General features: G+C 33.8%; 1 long non-coding RNA gene, 1 other non-coding gene and 3 pseudogenes across 2 annotated transcripts; 1 reads left to right on the forward strand and 4 right to left on the reverse strand.

The window, feature by feature from the left end:
- Positions 1 to 894: 894 nt before the first annotated feature.
- Positions 895 to 3,703, reverse strand: LOC117577181 (large subunit ribosomal RNA; annotated as a pseudogene).
- Positions 3,704 to 4,084: 381 nt separating this feature from the next.
- LOC117577217 (5.8S ribosomal RNA) lies at positions 4,085 to 4,238 on the reverse strand (annotated as a pseudogene).
- Positions 4,239 to 4,945: 707 nt separating this feature from the next.
- On the forward strand, positions 4,946 to 22,021 carry LOC127566325 (uncharacterized). The gene is made up of 2 exons (XR_007955632.1): positions 4,946 to 5,042; positions 21,776 to 22,021. It is a non-coding gene; the product is annotated as an uncharacterized LOC127566325 (long non-coding RNA).
- Positions 16,436 to 20,438, reverse strand: LOC117577149 (large subunit ribosomal RNA). Its single transcript, XR_004573061.1, has one exon. It is a non-coding gene; the product is annotated as a large subunit ribosomal RNA (ribosomal RNA).
- Positions 20,816 to 20,968, reverse strand: LOC117577214 (5.8S ribosomal RNA; annotated as a pseudogene).
- Positions 22,022 to 22,449: the final 428 nt, after the last annotated feature.

Consider the following 22,449-nt stretch of genomic DNA (forward strand, 5'->3'; position numbering starts at 1 on the left):
AGCGGAGCACCCCGCTAACCCGGCTGCACTGTCGAAAGGCCCATTGGAGGGGCCGTTACTCGCCCATGAGCGCGAGCCTCCTTCCAACCCGTCCTCGGAGACCGCTCATTTCGCCATCTTCGAAAAACAGCCAGCGCATATCCATTTCTTCCAGCTTAATAGTCAAACTACACTAACCAGCTCGCCTTGCCTGCATTCCACAATCAGCAAACAACGACGAGCGTGAGCACGTTCCGCTACTTGATCGCCTTTCATTTTCTCTACTGCTTCCCTTGCGCATTCATTGACCCTGGCTTCTCAAGGAGCAACCAAGCGCCTCTGCTGCCTTTCAGCGCCCTAAACTCCTCTAGCATACTCCCCAATGAGCACATCGGGGTCGAATCTGGCCAAACCAGATTCTCCTCAGCCCACGCTAAACACGCTAGTAGCAGCTCTGACACCACCACTAGCGGCATCCCAATACACTCAGGCACTAACCCCGCATCAGCCAAAAGATAGCAAAGAAGCTGCCTTCTCTTCGCTATCCGTGCTGACGCCGAACCCGCCTCCCGTCCGCTTAACCTCCGTCAGCCACCGAAGGGAAGTCGTCCGTCGACGCACCACTGCCCGCCAGCAACCCAACGCGCGTGCACGCTGTCGGCATCTGAAAACTTTTTGCAAAAGGTCTAAAAATACTCAACTGTACTCCCAGGAAAGGTAGGTCACTCGAAAACTAAGCACTTTAAGTAGCGCTCTTAAAATAAGCACACGCGCCAACACTCCAACGACGCGCCGACATTTTCCCGACCGCTGCTCACACGCACAGCAGCGAGATGAGGAGGCACAAAGCGCACACGCGAAACTTATTACCCGCAACTTAAGAGATAACAAATAACGTATATCGCAAAAACCACTACGAAAGCAGGGCACCCCAACACGTCTGTTCAGCCGACAGTTAAAACCAGACTGAGTAGCATAGGACAGTGGAATCTCGTTAATCCATTCGATGCGCGTCACTAATTTAGATGACGAGGCATTGTTGGCGACCTGCTATTAGATCTACAAGTCCTTAAGAGAGTCATATACTCCCGCCGTTGACCCCGCGCTTACTTGAATTTCTTCACTTTGACATTCAGAGCACTGGGCAGAAATCACATTTTGTCAACACCCGCTAGGCCATCACAATGCTTTGTTTTAATTAGACAGTCGGATTCCCCAAGTCCGTGCCAGTTCTGAATTGATTGTTAATTGATAATCGTTATAATTTTAAGAACTAGCTGGTTGCCCAACTAGTATCTTAAAAATTTTAGCAAGAAAGTTCCACAATTGGCTACGTAACTAAACTATCCGGGGGGAACAAGAAACTACCATAAATGATAGAAACTCTATTTACCCAGAACGAGCACATAAACCATGTTATTGTTTCCCAATCAAGCCCGACTATCTCAATCTTCAGAGCCAATCCTTATCCGCCCGAAGTTACGGATCTAATTTGCCGACTTCCCTTACCTACATTATTCTATCGACTAGAGACTCTTCACCTTGGAGACCAGCTGCGGATATTGGTACGGCCTGTGAGAAGTTTGCGTGTCCCCCACCATAAATTTTCAAGGTCCGAGGAGAGAAATATCGACACAAACAGTATATGTCATGCTCTTCTAGCCCATCTACCATATATCTCTCTGCGAAAGACTTCCATGGTAGTACGGCTATATAAAACAGAAAGAAAACTCTTCCGATATCTCTCGACGGCTTCTTTATGGTCGTTCCTGTTGCCAGGATGAGCACGAGGCCCATATTTAATAACAAACGGATACTCAACAGGTTACGGAATTGGAACCGTATTCCCTTTCGTTCAAAATTATTCAAGTTTTTTTTAATTATGACAAAATATAAAATTTTAGTTACTTTTTTTTACTTGAAATTTTCGGCTTTCGCCTTGAACTTAGGACCGACTAACTCGTGATCAACCACTGTTCACACGAAACCCTTCTCCACTTCAGTCCTCCAAGGTCTCATTCGATTATTTGCTACTACCACCAAGATCTGTACCAATGACGGCTCCATGCAGGCTTACGCCAAACACTTCTAAGCACACCATTGTACCTTCCTACTCACTAAAGTTTCAAAATTTTATATTACAAGTAATATAAATCATCTACTTTAGCGGTAATGTATATAGGTATACAACTTAAGCGCCATCCATTTTTAAGGGCTAGTTGCTTCGGCAGGTGAGTTGTTACACACTCCTTAGCGGATTTCGACTTCCATGATCACCGTCCTGCTGTTTTAAGCAACCAACGCCTTTCATGGTTTCTGAATGAGTTGTTAATTTGGGCACCGTAACATTACGTTTGGTTCATCCCACAGCGCCAGTTCTGCTTACCAAAAGTGGCCCACTGGGCACATTATATCATAAACCTTAAACTTCATATCAAGAAAGTTAAGGTTCTTACCCATTTAAAGTTGAGAATAGGTTAAGATCGTTTCGACCCTAAGGCCTCTAATCATTCGCTTTACCAGATAAGATTATTTTATACAACAGTTAAATGCACCAGCTATCCTGAGGGAAACTTCGGAAGGAACCAGCTACTAGATGGTTCGATTGGTCTTTCGCCCCTATACTCAATTCTGACAATCGATTTGCACGTCAGAACTGTTTCGGTCTTCCATCAGGGTTTCCCCTGACTTCAACCTGATCAAGTATAGTTCACCATCTTTCGGGTCACAGCATATATGCTCAAGGTACGTTCCAGTTAGAGGCATAAATAATATAAAATATTATTATACATAACTATATAGAACGCCCCGGGATTGCGTTAATCAACTATAAATAGTTAAAAAACTAATCCCAATAATAGTCAAGTTAATTACGCTATTAGGTTTATATCCCAATAACTTGCACATATGTTAGACTCCCTTGGTCCGTGTTTCAAGACGGGTCCCGAAGGTATCCTGAATCTTTCGCATTGTTAATCATACAAGTGCTTATAATAAACATAAAAATCAATGATAATCATGCCATTATATATAATTCCGAAAATATTTAACGCACTGTACTCATATAATCTATCAGCACTTTATCAAATTTTTGAATTTATTTTATGTTAAAAATGCAAGCACTCTAATTTTAAATAAACTCTTATCAAAATTGTTTGATAAATTCCATACATGCTAATAGATTACAATGTCCTTATATGGAAAAAATGCACACTATCGTTATAATATTGATTAAATATTACAATTCTAATGATGAATTTTCCATAACGGATATTCAGGTTCATCGGGCTTAACCTCTAAGCAGTTTCACGTACTATATTAACTCTCTATTCAGAGTTCTTTTCAACTTTCCCTCACGGTACTTGTTTACTATCGGTCTCATGGTTATATTTAGTTTTAGATGGAGTTTACCACACCCACTTAGTGCTGCACTATCAAGCAACACGACTCTTTGGAAACATCATCTAATAATCATTAACGTTATACGGGCCTGGCACCCTCTATGGGTAAATGGCCTCATTTAAGAAGGACTTAAATCGTTAATTTCTCATACTAGAATATTGACGTTCCATACACTGCATCTCACATTTGCCATATAGACAAAGTGACTTAGTGCTGAACTGATTTCTTTTCGCTCGCCGCTACTAAGAAAATCTTGTTAGTTTCTTTTCCTCCCCTAATTAATATGCTTAAATCAGGGGTAGTCCCATATGAGTTGAGGTTGTTTAATTTACACTTATAGACAATTCTCTGCCTATTTTGAAATATACTATTTTTTTCTTGAAGGTCCATAATATTCACAAAATTATTCTTTATACCATATTCGTTAATAAGAGGCAATTCTAGTTTATAAATAATATATTTTATGCTAGACATTCCTCAATATTATTTGAAATGAATAAAGAACATATAATCTTCAAATTTCTCATGCAACAGAGTTTTAGTATTTTCATTTATTAATTCATATTATGAATATCTTAAGCGAGAACTTTTTAGATTCACACTATATATTATCCAATAATATACAATGTGCTTAAAATTCCGAAAAATTTTAAACAACTATATTTAGCATAGTCTTACAACCTCAACCATATGTAGTCCAAGCAGCCACTAAAAAATTAATTAAAGTACATAACAGCATGGACTGCGATATGCGTTCAAAATGTCGATGTTCATGTGTCCTGCAGTTCACACGATGACGCACCAGTTTGCTGCGTTCTTCATCGACCCATGAGCCGAGTGATCCACCGCTTAGAGTGATACAATTTTTTTTTTTATTTCATTACGTCAAGAATATTTTTATTGAAAGAAATTAAAAATACACCATTTTACTGGCATATATCAATTCCTTCAATAAAATTTTTTTTTTATACCTAAATAAATGTTGCGAAATGTCTTAGTTTTACATAATCGATAATAATAAGATATATGACAAGTATATTTTAGCTAAATTTATTTATTATGATCAACATATGTAAAGCGTTAACCTGCAAACAGGTACAACATTGTTTTTCTTTAGGTGTTGCGAACCAATGTATGCGCACTGGAATATGCACAATACATTTTGCAACGCATGTATATTATGGATACATATACACGCAGTTTTTTATTTATCCAAAACACATAAAACACTCTAATACAGTATATAATAATAATAATACATGACAAACGGTTTTTAGCTAATTTAAAATTATATATGTTGCATAATTGTATCTCATATGATTGAATAAAATATTTATATTTATTAGTTACATAATTTATTAAAATATTGCAATTCCCTAAAAGAGAAAACACAAATTTAATTTATTAACGGTTAGATGCATTTAAACAATAATGATCCTTCCGCAGGTTCACCTTACGAAACCTTGTTACGACTTTTACTTCCTCTAAATAATCAAGTTCGGTCAACTTTTGCGAAACAACGCAACACACAAGCGTCACAGTGATCACGTCCGGAGACCTCACTAAATAATTCAATCGGTAAGTAGCGACGGGCGGTGTGCACAAAGGGCAGGGGACGTAATCAATGCGAGTTAATGACTCACACTTACTGGGAATTCCAAGTTCATGTGAACAGTTTCAGTTCACAATCCCAAGTTCATGTGACAGTTGGTTCACAAGGTGCGTTCAGCGGTTTACCCGGACCTCTCGGTCTAGGAAATACACGTGATACTTTCATTGTAGCGCGCGTGCAGCCCAGGACATCTAAGGCATCACAGACCTGTTATTGCTCAAATCTCATTATGCTAGACGCAATTTGTCCATTTAAGAAGCTAGTGTCCTTATAATGGGACAAACCAACAGGTACGGCTCCACTTATAATAAACACATTCAAACACAATAAACATTTTACTGCCACCATGAATGAAGGCTATATAAGCTTCAAACACCATAATCCTGAAGATATCTATTTAATATATTTGAGTCTCGTGACGTTATCGAAATTAACCAACAAATCACTCCACGAAACACGGCCTGCATGCACCACCACGAAAAGAGCTATCAATCTGTCTTACAGAATGTTCGGGTAAGTTTTCCCGTGTTGAGTCAATCTTAAGCCGCAGGCTCCACCCTGGTGGTGCCCTTCCGTCAAGAAAAGTTCAGCTTGCAACCATACTTCCCCGGAGCCCAAATTCGGTGCTTTGGTTTTCGAGCGATCTGAGAGAGCCAATACACTTAGCTACACCTGGTTAAGTAGCTGCATCGTTTATGGTTAGAACTAGGCGGTAGGCTCTGATCGCTTCGAACCCTTCTTTCGTTCTTTCCTTGAAAAAAGTTTGGCAAATGCTTTTCGCTTAACTTAGTCTTACGACGGCCCAAAGAATTTCACCTCTTGCGTTTAATAGCTAATGCCCCGACTGCTTCTATTAGCCATACCTCTAGATCTGACACCCAATGAAAGCAGCTGGCATCGTTATTTCATTATCCATAGCACAAGAATATTCGCCATTTGAAGCCTGCTTTAAGCACTCTAATAATAAAGTAATTTGTTACCGTGCCCACAATGCACTCGCTTAGAGCACTTACGCAGTCACAGAATGGAGGAACATATAAAAAAGTACAAATGCCCCCAAACTTGCTTCTATTAACTCATAATACGCTCTTACGAAAACCAGTACAGAATACATCCATGCCCGTTGAAGCATTAAGTACGTATACATAACGGCCCGCACCTGCTGACACCAAACTGCTGAATAGCAAGCATTTGCCTGCTTTAAGCACTCTAAAACTACAATAAATTTACACTCTCATTAATATACAAGAATGCCACGGATATGCACCTGTATTGTTAGGCTTTCGTCACTACCTAATTTAGTAACTTGTTACGCGCCTGCTGCCTTGTAGATGTGGTACTCGAACGTGGCTCAGGGCTCCGGAATACCTGATACCCTTACCCGTTGGAACCATTAGTCACTAGACTTACTACCATCCAAAGTTATGATAGGGCAGACATTTGAAATATCTGCGTCGGTTACGAGATATGACTGCATGTTAGTACGCTCACTATCTCCGATCGCTGGAAGTTGTAATTGCGACACACCCTGCCTGCCTACTCCAATAGGGTAACTAGCCTATTTAAGTAGCACACGTTCCCAATTTACGGCTATTTAAGCGAGACCATCGTAGGCTTATTTTACGTCAACTAAAGTTCATGTTCTTTCACCGACATTCTTAAAGCATTGCTGTTTTAAATACGAAGCACACACGTTCTGCATGAGTCTGTAATCAATGCAGTCACGCCTCACACCCATGGTAATCCTAACATAACTATTAACGCAATCCTTGTATCGGTAGACTACATATAATGAGCTCTTCTCTAGAATCGATCACCAAGTTATCTAGAGTTAGAACCATTAACGATTTTTCGTAGATACTACACATAAACTGGCTGATATAATGAGCCATTTGTGCATGTTCATTATCGCGGTACGTAGTATTACTACGATTACCATGTTATCTAGAGTCAACATATGTACGAAAGGAGATCAAACTTGGTAAGTTCATTAACAATTGAATATAATATTAAAATATACTTAATTGCATATATCTTAATCTGCATTGTAACAAGCATTATTAACTACTCACGATCACAATAGCAATAATTCACATTATTAACAATATATTTAATTATGTTAATTATAAATATTCTTAGGTTAAAAAGACATGCACAAATTGATAATTGCATATACTTCTGCATATTCAATATGTAATCTAGATATATTTATTATCAACTTACTATAATATATAATTTGACATAGCATTCACGTTTTAGCTACATATAATTCACAATTGTTATATAAATATATATACTTTATGCTATAAAATATATATGCATATAAGAGATATAATAATACATTTATACAACTTTACTAAATTATATTATACACACAGCATAACATAATTTAGATAGCATTCAATTATTAAAAAATTATTGTATTGAGCTATACTCTCATAATGTATAGTTATTCCCTATACACGTTTGTAGACAATATTTATATCAAGTAAAAACCTCCGTCCTACAATAGTAACGTAGAGGATTTTTTCAATTATTCACACAATATTAATTCTTAATAGCTACGAATTTACCGTCTTCTTAATGAATTTAATACATTATATGCTTATATACAGTGTAATGACAAATTGATAATATCTAATTTATAATAGTATCAATTTTTATAGTCGCGAGAGCTAATAATTAATAATAATAACATATTATTATCTTAATATGCAAACTGAAATATATCATCAAAACATCAATACGTGATGAGCACACATGCACATGTATATCTTTGTGACACTTTTTCTACAATGCTCTTATATTTATTTAGTATTACCATCTAACGTATCTTTTTGTGCACTAATTTAATAATACAACAGTAAAAACTTCATTATTTTTAACTTTTTTAATCATATTGCCTTCTATATGATTATTTTCATATATTATTTATAATATGACTTATGCCGGCAAGACTCAACTCCATATACATAGTCATATATATTTTCACTTGTGAAATTTTTCTCATATGACATGCCTGCTCGACATCACCACCGCCTATATAGTTTTGTGTGACACGTTTTCTACTAACCATCCATTTTACTAAGCGTTGTACCACCTAATGAATCTACATTACTAATAATAATGCAACAGTAAAACTTCATTATTTTTAACTTTTTTATCATATTGCCTTCTATTATGATTATTTTCATATATTATTTATATATGACTTATGCCGCAAGACTCACTCCATATACATAGTCATATATATTTCACTTGTGAAATTTTCTCATATGACATGCCTGCTCGACATTCACCACCCTATATAGGTTTATGTGACACGTTTTTCTACAATCCAGCTCATTTTACTGAAGGTATACCACCTAATGTATCTTTATGCGCGCACTAATCCTAATAATGCAACAGTAAAACTTCATGAGCAATTACATTTTATCATCATATTGCCTTCTAATATGATTATTTTCATATATTATTTATATATGACTTATGCCGGCAAAGACTCACATCCATATACATAATACGGAGTCATATATATTTCACTTGTGAAATTTTTCTCATATGACATGCCTGCTCTGACATCACCACCCCTATATAGGTTTTGTGACACGTTTTCTACACCAGCTCATTTTACTAAGAGTATACCGGACCTAATGTATCTTTATGTTGCACTAATTTAATAATGCAACAGTAAAACTTCATTATTTTAACTTTTTTAATCATATTGCCTTCTATATGATTATTTTCATATATTATTTATATATGACTTATGCCGCATGACACTCCATATAAATAGTCATATATATTTCACTGTGTGAATTTTTCTCATATGACATGCCTGCCCGACCTCACCACCCCTATATAGGTTTTGTGACACGTTTTCTACAATGCTCTTATTTTTATTTAGTATTACCATCCTAACGTATCTTTTTGTTGCACTATTTAATAATACAACAGGTAAAACTTCATTATTTTTAACTTTTTTTATCATATATGCCTTCTATATGATTATTTTCATATATTATTTATATATGACTTATGCCGGCAAGACTCACTCCATATACATAGTCATATATATTTCACTTGTGAAATTTTTCTCATATGACATGCCTGCTCGACATCACCACCCTATATAGGTTTTGTGACACGTTTTCTACAACCAGCTCATTTTACTAAGGTATACACCTAATGTATCTTTATGTTGCACTAATTTAATAATGCAACAGTAAAACTTCATTATTTTTAACTTTTTAATCATATTGCCTTCTATATGATTATTTTCATATATTATTTATATATGACTTATGCCGGCATGACACTCCATATAAATAGTCATATATATTTCACTGTGAAATTTTTTCTTCATATGACATGCCTGCCCGACCTCACCACCCCTATATAGGTTTTTGTGACACGTTTTTCTACAATGCTCTTATTTATTTAGACTATTACCATCTAACGTATCTTTTGTTGCACTTAATTTAATAAATACAACAGTAAAAACTTCATTATTTTTAACTTTTTTAATCATATTGCCTTCTATATGATTATTTTCATATATTATTTATATATGACTTATGCCGGCAAGACTCACTCCAGTATACATAGTCATAGTATATTTCACTTGTGAAATTTTTCTCATATGACATGCCTGCCGCGACATCACCACCCCTATATAGGTTTTGTGAACACGTTTTCTACAACCAGCCTCTTTTTACTAAGGTATTACCATCCTAATGTATCTTTATGTTCACAATTTAATAATGCAACAGTAAAACTTCATTATTTTTAACTTTTTTAATCATATTGCCTTCTATATGATTATTTTCATATATTATTTATATATGACTTATGCGGCAAGACTCACTCCATATACATAGCATATATATTTTCACTTGTGAAATTTTTCTCATATGACCAACCTGCTCCTGCTCGACATCACAACACCGCCTCGGCCTATAGGTTTATGTTGCAATAGAACAGTTGTTGACACGTATTCTACAAATCCAGCTCATTTACTAAAATGCACTATACCAAGCCTAATCACGTATCTTTATGTTGCGTTTTTCACTAATTTATAATACAACAGCTCAGTGGAAATATAACTTCATTATTATTTTTAACTTTTTTAATCATATTGCCTTCTATATGATTATTTTCATATATTATTTATATCATGACTTATGCGGCAAGACTCACTCCATATACATAGTCATATATATTTCACTTGTGAAATTTTGTCTCAATATGACATGCCTGCCGATAATCACCACCCCTATATAGGTTTTGCTGACACGTTTTCTGCCAACCAGCTATTTTATAAGGTTATACCACCTAATGTATCTTTATGTTGCACTAATTTAATAATGCAACAAGTAAAACTTCATTATTTTTAACTTTTTTAATCATATTGCCTTCTATATGATTATTTTCATATATTATTTATATATGACTTATGCCGGCATGACACTCCATATAAATAGTCATATATATATATTTCATTGTGAAATTTTTTCTCATATGACATGCCTGCCCGACCTCACCACCCCTATATAGGTTTTGTGAACGTTTTTCTACAATGCTCTTATTTTATTTAGTATACCATCTAACGTATCTTTTTGTTGCACTAATTTAATAATACAACAGTAAAACTTCATTATTTTTAACTTTTTAAATCATATTGCCTTCTATCATGATTATTTTCATATATTATTTATATATGACTTATGCCGGCAAGACTCACTCCATATACATAGTCATATATATTTCACTTGTGAAATTTTTCTCATATGACATGCCTGCTCGACATCACCACCCCTATATAGGTTTTGTGACACGTTTTCTACAACCAGCTCATTTTACAAGGTATATACCACCTAATGTATCCGCATATGTGCACTAATTTAATAATGCAACAGTAAAACTTCATTATTTTTAACTTTTTAATCATATTTGCCTTCTATATGATTATTTCATATATTATTTATATATGACTTATGCCGGCATGACACTCCATATAAATAGTCATATATATTTCACTTGTGAAATTTTTCTCATAGACATGCCTGCCCGACCTCACACCCCTATATAGGTTTTGTGACACGTTTTCTACAATGCTCTTATTTTATTTAGTATACCATCTAACGTATCTTTTTGTTGCACTAATGCTAATAATACAACAGTAAACTTCATTATTTTTAACTTTTTTAATCATATTGCCTTCTATATGATTATTTTCATATATTATTTATATATGACTAATGCGGCAAGACTCACTTCATATACATAGTCATATATATTTCACTTGTGAAATTTTTCTATATGACATGCCTGCTCGACACCACCCTATATAGGTTTGACACGTTTTTACAACCAAGCTCATTTTACTAAGGTATACCACCTAATGTATCTTATGTTGCACTAATTTAATAATGCAACAGTAAAACTTCATTATTTTTTACTTTTTTAATCATATTGCCTTCTATATGATTATTTTCATATATTATTTATATATGACTTATGCCGGCAAGACTCACTCCATATACATAGTCATATATATTTCACTTGTGAATTTTTCTCATATGACATGCCTGCTCGACATCACCACCCCTATATAGGTTTTGTGACACGTTTTCTACAACCAGCTCTTCATTTTACTAAGGTATACCACCTAATGTATCTTTATGTTGCACTAATTTAATAATGCAACAGTAAAACTTCATTATTTTTAACTTTTTAATCATATTGCCTTCTATATGATTATTTTCATATATTATTTTATATATGACTTATGCCGGCATGACACTCCATATAAATAGTCATATATATATCACTTGTGAAATTTTTCTCATATGACATGCCCTGCTCGACATCACCACCCCTATATCTTTGTGACACGTTTTCTACAACCAGCTCATTTTACTAAGTATACCACCTAATGTATCTTTATGTTGCACTAATTTAATAATGCAACAGTAAAACTTCATTATTTTTAACTTTTTTAATCATATTGCCTTCTATATGATTATTTTCATATATTATTTATATATGACTTATGCCGGCATGACACACTCCATATAAATAGTCATATATATTTCACTTGTGAAATTTTTCTCATATGACATGCCTGCCCGACCTCACCACCCCTATATAGGTTTTGTGACACGTTTTCTACAATGCTCTTTATTAAGTATTACCATCTAACGTATCTTTTTGTTGCACTAATTTAATAATACAACAGTAAAACTTCATTATTTTTAACTTTTTTAATCATATTGCCTTCTATATGATTATTTTCATATATTATTTATATATGACTTATGCCGGCAAGACACTCCATATACATAGTCATATATATTTCACTTGTGAAATTTTTCTCATATGACATGCCTGCTCGACATCACCACCCCTATATAGGTTTTGTGACACGTTTTCTACAACCATGCTCTTATTTTACTAAGGTATACCACCTAACGTATCTTTATGTTGCACTAATTTAATAATGCAACAGTAAAACTTCATTATTTTTAACTTTTTTAATCATATTGCCTTCTATATGATTATTTTCATATATTATTTATATATGACTTATGCCGGCATGACACTCCATATAAATAGTCATATATATTTCACTTGTGAAATTTTTCTCATATGACATGCCTGCTCGACCTCACCACCCCTATATAGGTTTTGTGACACGTTTTCTACAATGCTCTCATTTTACTAAGTATTACCATCTAACGTATCTTTATGTTGCACTAATTTAATAATACAACAGTAAAACTTCATTATTTTTAACTTTTTTAATCATATTGCCTTCTATATGATTATTTTCATATATTATTTATATATGACTTATGCCGGCATTACTCACTCCATATACATAGTCATATATATTTCACTTTGTGAAATTTTTCTCATATGACATGCCTGCTCGACATCACCACCCCTATATAGGTTTTGTGACACGTTTTCTACAACCAGCTCATTTTACTAAGGTATACCACCTAATGTATCTTTATGTTGCACTATTTTAATAATGCAACAGTAAAACTTCATTATTTTTAATCAATAATTTGTATCATATTACTAGTACAATATAAATTATTTTAACATATATTATTTAAATTTTTGTCATATGACTGATGCTCATATCTCACCCCTACACGTTTGCAGTTCAATAAAATATTCACATAGACATAAAATTTTTTGTTCAAGTATTTTAAATAATACAACAGTCAAAATCTTATTTCTTTTATTATTTAAAACTGCCTATAAAATGATATATATAAAACCTACAATTTTATACATAGTTTAAATTTTTTGTCAAAGTTTCTCTATATCTCCTCGTAGAACGCTCATATCATATGTGACAGTTCAATAAAAAAATTCACCTAAGTCCAAATTTTTTTCTCAAGTTAATATTAAAACATCTTATCTTCATTATTTTAAAAAACATATAAAATGTATTAAAAAAGTTTTTTCTTCAATTTTTCATATGTTGAAATTTTTTGTCAAAGTTGAACTCATATATCTCGGTAGAACCTCATATCATATGGCTGCAGTTCAATAAAAAATTCACCAAGTCAAAAAACCAAGTTTTTTTTCTCAAGTTAAATTCAAAATCTTATCTCATTTTATTAAAAAACTATATAAAAATGATATATAAAAAGTTTTTCAGTACAATTTTCATATTGTTGAAATTTTTTTCAAAGTTGAACTCATATCTCGGTAGAACCTCATATCATATGGCTGCAGTTCAATAAAAAATTCACCAAGTAAAAAAATTTTTTTCTCAAGTTAAATTCAAAATCGTATCTCATTATATTAATAAACTGTATAAAAATGATATTTAAAAAAGTTTTTTCTTCAATTTTCATATGTTGAAATTTTTTTGTCAAAGTTGAACTCATATCTCGGTAGAACCTCATATCATATGGCTGAAGTTCAATAAAAAATTCACCAAGTCCAAAAAATTTTTTTCTCAAGTTAAATTCAAAATCTTATCTCATTATATTAATAAACTGTATAAAATGATATATAAAAAGTTTTTTCTTCAATTTTCATATGTTGAAATTTTTTGTCAAAGTTGAACTCATATCTCGGTAGAACCTCATATCATATGGCTGCAGTTCAATAAAAAAATTCACCAAGTCCAAAAAATCTTTTTTCTCAAGTTAAATTCAAAATCTTATCTCATTATATTAATAAACTGTATAAAATGATATTTAAAAAGTTTTTTCTTCAATTTTCATATGTTGAAATTTTTTGTCAAAGTTGAACTCATCTCGGTAGAACCTCATATCATATGGCTGCAGTTCAATAAAAAATTCACCAAGTCCAAAAAATTTTTTTCTCAAGTTAAATTCAAAATCTTATCTCATTATATTAATAAACTGTATAAAATGATATTTAAAAAAGTTTTTTCTTCAATTTTCATATGTTGAAATTTTTTTGTCAAAGTTGAACTCATCTCTCGGTAGAACCTCATATCATATGGCTGCAGTTCAATAAAAAATTCACCAAGTCAAAAAAAATTTTTTCTCAAGTTAAATTCAAAATCTTATCTCATTATATTAATAAACTGTATAAAATGATATTTAAAAAGTTTTTTCTTCAATTTTCATATGTTGAAATTTTTTGTCATAGTTGAACTCATATCTCTCGGTAGAACCTCATATCATATGGCTGCAGTTCAATAAAAACACACACATATTGTGTAGTCCAAAAAAATTTTTTACTCAAGTTAAATTCAAAATTGTATCTCATTTTATTATATAAACTGTATATAAATGATATTTAAAAAGTTTTTTCTTCAATTTTCATATGTTGAAATTTTTTGTCAAAGTTGAACTCATCTCTCGGTAGAACCTCATATCATATGGCTGCAGTTCAATAAAAAATTCACCAAGTCCAAAAAATCTTTTTCTCAAGTTAAATTCAAAATCTTATCTCATTTATTAATAAACACATATAAAATGCTATTTAAAACAGTTTTTTCTTCAATTTCATATGTTGAAATTTTTTGTCAAAGCTGATGGCTCATATCTCATGTCTTAATTTGTGCCACTAATATGATGGCGTTCTTTTGCTACCATAGACACATAATTGTGTATTTTCGCCAAATAAATGCATACTTAAAATACGCAAATAAATATTCTGTTCATATAGATACATACATAAATGTATATATATTTTTTTACACATAGATATACATGCATATTTTTAATTTTCGCCACTAATATGATGGCGTCCTTCTGGCTACCAAATTCATGTAATTGCGTACCATAATAAATGTATATTTAAAATACACAAGTATTTTGTACACATAGATATACCATGCATATTTTTAATTTTCGCCACTAATATGATGGCGTCCTTCTGGCTACCAAATAAATATATATAACTAACGCTTACTAAATAAATGCATATTTAAAATATACAAGTATTTTGTACACATATATATACTATGCATATTCTTAATTTCGCCACTAATATAATGGCGTTCCTTTTGCTACCAAATATAGTTCATTTGCTACCATATATAAAACCAAATAAATGTATATATAAAATACGCAAGTATTTTGTACACATAGATATATACTATGCATATTCTTAATTTTCGCCACTAATATAATGGCGTTCCTTTTGCTACCAAATAAATATATATAACCAACGCATAATAAATAAATGCATATATAAAATATGCAAGTATTTTGTATACATAGATATACTTATATGCATATTATTAATTTTCGCCACTAATATAATGGCGTTCCTTTTGCTACCAAATAAATATATATAACTAACGCATACTAAATAAATGCATATTTAAAATACGCAAGTATTTTGTACACATAGATATACCTTTGCATATTCTTAATTTTCGCCACTAATATGATAATGACGTTCCTTTTGCTACCAAATAAATATATATAACCAACGCATTATAAATAAATGCATATATAAAATACGCAAGTATTTTGTACACATAGATATACTATGCATATTCTTAATTTTCGCCACTAATATAATGGCGTTCCTTTTGCTACCAAATAAATATATATATAACCAACGCATAATAAATAAATGCATATATAAAATATGCAAGTATTTTGTATACATAGATATACTTACTATGCATATTATTAATTTTCGCCACTAATATAATGGCGTTCCTTTTGCTACCAAATAAATATATATAACTAACGCATACTAAATAAATGCATATTTAAAATACACAAGTATATTTTGTACACATAGATATATTATTTATTATATATATATATAATATATATATATATATTATATAAATTTTCTTCTTATATGCGTAATTGTATAACACATAATTAATAATTATGCATACAATTTTGCATATTTATATATATATAAATATATATATATATATATTTTTATATATATGCCTTAAACATATATATTTTATCGAATCGTCAAGCAAAGGATAAGCTTCAGTGGATCGCAGTATGGCAGCTGCTCAACCACTTACAACACCTTGCCTGTTATAAAAGTCGTTTACAATTGATTCAAGGCTTTGTCATTGTATTAAATAATGTTTTAATATATAACTAGCGCGGCACCAGGTGATCGAAGATCCTCCCAAATTTACTATGTTATATGTAACATTGGCATCACATCCATCGTCGTCTATTAAATGAATAATAAACTTTTAATGGTTTAGAAGCCATACAATGCAAATTGCCCCTTATTTTATCATTGCAGTCCAGCACGGATACGACCTTAGAGGCGTTCAGGCATAATCCAACGGACGTAGCGTCATACCACTGTTCGCTCGAACAAGTATTGTGCCATTGGTCCGTACCTGCGGTTCCTCTCGTACTACGCAGGAATGCTGTCGCAACAACGTTTTGTCATTAGTAGGGTAAAACTAACCTGTCTCACGACGGTCTAAACCCAGCTCACGTTCCCTTGCATGGTGAACAATCCAACGCTTGGTGAATTTTGCTTCACAATGATAGGAAGAGCCGACATCGAAGGATCAAAAAGCGACGTCGCTATGAACGCTTGGCCGCCACAAGCCAGTTATCCCTATGGTAACTTTTCTGACACCTCTTGTTAAAAACTCTTTAAACCAAAAGGATCGATAGGCCGAGCTTTTGCTGTCCCTGTGTGTACTGAACACCGAGATCAAGTCAGCATTTGCCCTTTTGCTCTATGTGTGGTTTCTGTCCGCACTGAGCTGGCCTTGGGACACCTCCGTTATTATTTGAGAGATGTACCGCCCCAGTCAAACTCCCTACCTGGCAATGTCCTTGAATTGGATCATACCTGAGTAATTGGAGTTATACCAAATTTTTAATTTAAGAACACATAAATGCACTCTCTCATTAATGAATTTGTTTGCGATTATATAACAAACTCGTGATACTTTGATCAAGAAGCTTGCATCAAAACCCAATACCATAAGATATAATAAATATATCCGTATAATGGCTAGGAAATGATACACGTTCCATTTAATCAAGTAAGTAAGGAAACAATAAGAGTAGTGGTATTTCATTGTCGATACTAAACCGAAATTTAATATCTCCCACTTATTCTACACCTCTTATGTCTCCTTACACTGCCAGATTAGAGTCAAGCTCAAAAGGGTCTTCTTTCCCGCTAATTATTCCAAGCCCGTTCCCTTGGCTGTGGTTTCGCTAGATAGTAGATAGGGACAGTAGGAATCTCGTTAATCCATTCATGCGCGTCACTAATTAGATGACGAGGCATTTGGCTACCTTAAGAGAGTCATAGTTACTCCCGCCGTTGACCCGCGCTTACTTGAATTTCTTCACTTTGACATTCAGAGCACTGGGCAGAAATCACATTGTGTCAACACCCGCTAGGGCCATCACAATGCTTTGTTTTAATTAGACAGTCGGATTCCCCAAGTCTGTTCACAATGCCACTAATTAGACAGTCGGATTCCCCAAGTCCGTGCCAGTTCTGAATTGATTGTTAATTGATAATCGTTATAATTTAAAAGAACTAGCTGGTTGCCCAACTAGTATTCTTAAAAATTTTTAGCAAGAAAGTTCCACAATTGGCTACGTAACTAAACTATCCGGGAACACAAGAAACTACCATAAATGATAGAAACTCTATTTACCCAGAACGAGCACATAAACCATGTTATTGTTTCCCAATCAAGCCCGACTATCTCAATCTTCAGAGCCAATCCTTATCCCGAAGTTACGGATCTAATTTGCCGACTTCCCTTACCTACATTATTCTATCGACTAGAGACTCTTCACCTTGGAGACCAGCTGCGGATATTGGTACGGCCTGTTGAGAAGTTTGCGTGTCCCCACCATAAATTTTCAAGGTCCGAGGAGAAAATATCGACACAACAGTATATGTCATGCTCTTCTAGCCCATCTACCATATCTCTCTGCGAAAGACTTCCATGGTAGTACGGCTATAAAAACAGAAAAGAAAACTCTTCCGATATCTCTCGACGGCTTCTTTATGGTCGTTCCTGTTGCCAGGATGAGCACGAGGCCCATATTTAATAACAAACGGATACTCAACAGGTTACGGAATTGGAACCGTATTCCCTTTCGTTCAAAATTATTCAAGTTTTTTAATTATGACAAAATATAAATTTTAGTTACTTTTTTTTTACTTGAAAAAATTTTCGGCTTTCGCCTTGAACTTAGGACCGACTAACTCGTGATCAACCACTGTTCACACGAAACCCTTCTCCACTTCAGTCCTCCAAGGTCTCATTCGATTATTTGCTACTACCACCAAGATCTGTACCAATGACGGCTCCATGCAGGCTTACGCCAACACTTCTAAGCACACACCATTGTACCTTCCTACTCACTAAAGTTTCAAAATTTATATTACAAGTAATATAAATCATCTACTTTAGCGGTAATGTATAGGTATACAACTTAAGCGCCATCCATTTTAAGGGCTAGTTGCTTCGGCAGGTGAGTTGTTACACACTCCTTAGCGGATTTCGACTTCCATGATCACCGTCCTGCTGTTTTAAGCAACCAACGCCTTTCATGGTTTCTGAATGAGTTGTTAATTTGGGCACCGTAACATTACGTTTGGTTCATCCCACAGCGCCAGTTCTGCTTACCAAAAGTGGCCACTGGGCACATTATATCATAACCTTAAACTTCATATCAAGAAAGTTAAGGTTCTTACCCATTTAAAGTTTGAGAATAGGTTAAGATCGTTTCGACCCTAAGGCCTCTAATCATTCGCTTTACCAGATAAGATTATTTTATACAACAGTTAAATGCACCAGCTATCCTGAGGGAAACTTCGGAAGGAACCAGCTACTAGATGGTTCGATTGGTCTTTCGCCCCTATACTCAATTCTGACAATCGATTTGCACGTCAGAACTGTTTCGGTCTTCCATCAGGGTTTCCCCTGACTTCAACCTGATCAAGTATAGTTCACCATCTTTCGGGTCACAGCATATATGCTCAAGGTACGTTCCAGTTAGAGGCATAAATAATATAAATATTATTATACATAACTATATAGAACGCCCCGGATTGCGTTAATCAACTATAAATAGTTAAAAAACTAATCCCAATAATAGTCAAGTTAATTACGCTATTAGGTTTATATCCCAATAACTTGCACATATGTTAGACTCCTTGGTCCGTGTTTCAAGACGGGTCCCGAAGGTATCCTGAATCTTTCGCATTGTTAATCATACAAGTGCTTATAATAAACATAAAAATCAATGATAATCATGCCATTATATAATTCCGAAAAATTAACGCACTGTACTCATATAATCTATCAGCACTTTATCAAATTTTTGAAATTTATTTTATGTTAAAATGCAAGCACTCTAATTTAAATAAACTCTTATCAAAATTGTTTGATAAATTCCATACATGCTAATAGATTACAATGTCCTTATATGGAAAAAATGCACACTATCGTTATAATATTGATTAAATATTACAATTCTAATGATGAATTTTCCATAACGGATATTCAGGTTTCATCGGGCTTAACCTCTAAGCAGTTTCACGTACTATTTAACTCTCTATTCAGAGTTCTTTTCAACTTTCCCTCACGGTACTTGTTTACTATCGGTCTCATGGTTATATTTAGTTTTAGATGGAGTTTACCACCCACTTAGTGCTGCACTATCAAGCAACACGACTCTTTGGAAACATCATCTAATAATCATTAACGTTATACGGGCCTGGCACCCTCTATGGGTAAATGGCCTCATTTAAGAAGGACTTAAATCGTTAATTTCTCATACTAGAATATTGACGTTCCATACACTGCATCTCACATTTGCCATATAGACAAAGTGACTTAGTGCTGAACTGATTTCTTTTCGCTCGCCGCTACTAAGAAAATCCTTGTTAGTTTCTTTTCCTCCCCTAATTAATATGCTTAAATTCAGGGGTAGTCCCATATGAGTTGAGGTTGTTTAATTACACTTATAGACAATTCTCTGCCTATTTTGAAATATACTATTTTTTTCTTGAAGGTCCATAATATTCACAAAATATTCTTTATACCATATTCGTTAATAAGAGGCAATTCTAGTTTATAAAATAATATATTTTATGCTAGACATTCCTCAATATTATTTGAAATGAATAAAGAACATATAATTCTTCAAATTCTCATGCAACAGAGTTTTAGTATTTTCATTTATTAATTCATATTATGAATATCTTAAGCGAGAACTTTTTAGATTCACACTTATATTATCCAATAATATACAATGTGCTTAAAATTCCGAAAAATTTTAAACAACTTATTTAGCATAGTCTTACAACCTCAACCATATGTAGTCCAAGCAGCACTAAAAAATTAATTAAAGTACATAACAGCATGGACTGCGATATGCGTTCAAAATGTCGATGTTCATGTGTCCTGCAGTTCACACGATGACGCACAGTTTGCTGCGTTCTTCATCGACCCATGAGCCGAGTGATCCACCGCTTAGAGTGATACAATTTTTTTTTTATTTCATTACGTCAAGAATATTTTTATTGAAAGAAATTAAAAATACACCATTTTACTGGCATATATCAATTCCTTCAATAAAATTTTTTTTTTTATACCTAAATAAATGTTGCGAAATGTCTTAGTTTTACATAATCGATAATAATAAGATATATGACAAGTATATTTTAGCTAAATTTATTTATTATGATCAACATATGTAAAGCGTTAACCTGCAAACAGGTACAACATTGTTTTTCTTTAGGTGTTGCGAACCAATGTATGCGCACTGGAATATGCACAATACATTTTGCAACGCATGTATATTATGGTACATATACACGCAGTTTTTTATTTTTATCCAAAACACATAAAAACACTCTTAATACAGTATATAATAATAATAATACATGACAAACGGTTTTTAGCTAATTTAAATTATTATATGTTTGCATAATTGTATCTCATATGATTGAATAAAATATTTATATTTATTAGTTACATAATTTATTAAATATTGCAATTCCCTAAAAGAGAAAAACAAATTTAATTTATTAACGGTTAGATGCATTAAAACAATAATGATCCTTCCGCAGGTTCACCTACGGAAACCTTGTTACGACTTTTACTTCCTCTAAATAATCAAGTTCGGTCAACTTTTGCGAAACAACCGCAACACACAAGGCGTCACAGTGATCACGTCCGGAGACCTCACTAAATAATTCAATCGGTAGTAGCGACGGGCGGTGTGCACAAAGGGCAGGGACGTAATCAATGCGAGTTAATGACTCACACTTACTGGGAATTCCAAGTTTCATGTGAACAGTTTCAGTTCACAATCCCAAGCATGAAAGTGGTTCAGCGGTTTACCCGGACCTCTCGGTCTAGGAAATACACGTTGATACTTTCATTGTAGCGCGCGTGCAGCCCAGGACATCTAAGGGCATCACAGACCTGTTATTGCTCAATCTCATTATTGCTAGACGCAATTTGTCCATTTAAGAAGCTAGTGTCCTTATAATGGGACAAACCAACAGGTACGGCTCCACTTATATAAACACATTCAAACACAATAAACACATTTTACTGCCACCATGAATGAAGGCTATATAAGCTTCAACACCATAATCCTGAAGATATCTATTTAATATATTTGAGTCTCGTTCGTTATCGGAATTAACCAGACAAATCACTCCACGAACTAAGAACGGCCATGCACCACCACCCATAGATTCGAGAAAGAGCTATCAATCTGTCTTACACACTTATGTTCGGACCTGGTAAGTTTTCCCGTGTTGAGTCAAATTAAGCCGCAGGCTCCACTCCTGGTGGTGCCCTTCCGTCAATTCCTTTAAGTTTCAGCTTTGCAACCATACTTCCCCCGGAGCCCAAAAGCTTTGGTTTCCCGGGAAGCGACTGAGAGAGCCATAAAAGTAGCTACACCCAATTGCTGCTGGCATCGTTTATGGTTAGAACTAGGGCGGTA

The sequence above is a fragment of the Drosophila albomicans genome, unplaced genomic scaffold, assembly GCF_009650485.2.
Source record: "Drosophila albomicans strain 15112-1751.03 unplaced genomic scaffold, ASM965048v2 utg000385l_pilon, whole genome shotgun sequence".
Taxonomy (NCBI): Eukaryota; Metazoa; Arthropoda; class Insecta; order Diptera; family Drosophilidae; genus Drosophila; species Drosophila albomicans.